Consider the following 2,192-nt stretch of genomic DNA (forward strand, 5'->3'; position numbering starts at 1 on the left):
CCAGAAGTACTACAACAAGTAGAAAGATTTCCTGACCCCCTTTTCAAAGGATTTTATACGCTTGAAGAAGTTTTAAATTTTTGTAGAGAAATGATAGGATTTAATTTTCATATCTTTGAAAGAATTAGACAGACCATGCAAACCCCCTTTCAAACTTCATCATCGTCTTCATCAATACAACTTTGTCATAGTTTCACAAGTATGACCAAAGTTGTTAGAAATTTCAATCTTAGAAAGAATTCTTTAGAAGAAAGACTACAACTCCTCGAAGATCAAATTTCTTCATCGCAACAAACTATTAGTAAATATCAAAATGAGATTCTTAAATTGCATAATAGTTTAGACAGACTTAGTTATTCTAAAAATACACTTGAAAAATCCATTTCTAAAGACATCGCCTCTACAAGTAGAAATTACTCTGATAAAATAGAAAGACTTGTTGAACTAACAGATTCTATAGCTGCGGGACAGGAAAAAACTTTATACGAATGAGAAAAGAAAATTGGTGATTGCGCCAATATTTTTCGAAGTTCTATAAAGAATTCCGTTGTACAGAAAATTATAGATTTTGCTCAAATTTTAAGTTACAATCATAATGAAAATAGATACTTCCTTAAACATGGTCCCAAATGCGATGCAGCTGAAACACGATTATGCAATAATTTCCTATGATTATACAATCTTTGAAGAAGAAGACCTCTTTTACCCAGCTTTACAATTTGGTATGATAGATACTATATACATATTAAACATATCTTTCCTATTTTTTCCACCAAAACTTAAACAGAGTCTTGATCAGTTAAAAGACCATCCCTTAATGGTTCAATTCATTTCTATACCCCCCTCGTGTAAATAATTGCATTGTAATTCCAACTTATCATCTTATTTTAATTTATGAAGGAGCCAAAAGATTTAGACCCTCTTCAAAGACGAATATTAAAATAAAAATTAGACAAATTGATTATGAAAGAAGAATATCAGAAACCGCAGCCATGATGAAAGTTCAAAAGAATGATTTCAAATTAGTAGCACAATGAAATAACGGAATTATTTTCTACCAAGAGCACATTGCCATGAGAACTGAAGCAGAAAAAAATTCTAGTACCAAATATTGAACAAAAGAATTTATATCTGATGGCGTTTCGAGAGACTAATGGAAAATTTACAGAACCCTATCAGAAACAAAAGAGGAAGCCTATATATCCGATGGCAACGATAATGAGATGAATCCAAAAGTAGAAGAAGCCATAGCAGAAATGATGGACAGATAAAGACGAGATAGAAAGATGGAGAAATAATTAGAAAAACAAGTAAAAAAGAAGAGGCGTAAAGATAAAACTTTAAACATATTTCAAAGATTCTCTGCAAAGTTGATTCTCATATTTCAAGAAAAGTCAGGCGTGACGACAAAAGTTATCAGAAGCATCTTTTCAAAAAATTCATTCTTTAATTACTCACATGGAGAATTGCACATTATTTATTTTTCTTTGATTTTTGATCGCACACCTGTAAAGTTTGCACAGTATTCTTCAATTATTGATGGCACACTTATAGTACCAACAGAATAGACATAATGTACCAGCGTCTATAAATACACACACCTCTCACGAAAGAAAACACACGAAAAAAATCACACAATCACACTTGTACTCAAAAATCTCTCCACCATCTTTGTAAATTCAAAGACATTCTTATAAATTCAAAGATTTCGTAATTAAAGTAAACTCTTTTCATATCTTTTCATGTTTATAATTTTCGTTTACTTTAGTTAATTTTCGAGCAATGCCTAAAAGGGAAAACACCAAGTAAGTAATTAATTTATTCACAAATAATATTTTATTTCTGTTTCAAGAATATAATTTTAACGCTTTTAGCCTCTTTATTCTAGATTTCATGGTCAAAAGATAAAGTAATCCTTTTAGTTAAGTTGGCTAATTTGTGTCCCAATAGTGAGAGTTTGTTTAAACCTTTTTAAATATAATGAAAATCTTTTTGGCTACAGTCTTAAACCTTCTTTAAAAGGTCAAGAAAAGCTAAGAGAGAGTTAAAAAAAGTATGGAGAAATTAATTTGCTGAACGGTAAAATACTCAAAGGCCATTACAAACATATCGTTTTAAAATTTTAAAATTTTATGCATTTAAATCACACTGCCTTGCTTACTTGTTCATTGGAAAGCTTTAACAAAAATATT

This window comes from Olea europaea, chromosome 18 (assembly GCF_002742605.1).
Source record: "Olea europaea var. sylvestris chromosome 18, O_europaea_v1, whole genome shotgun sequence".
In the NCBI taxonomy this organism is placed as follows: domain Eukaryota; kingdom Viridiplantae; phylum Streptophyta; class Magnoliopsida; order Lamiales; family Oleaceae; genus Olea; species Olea europaea.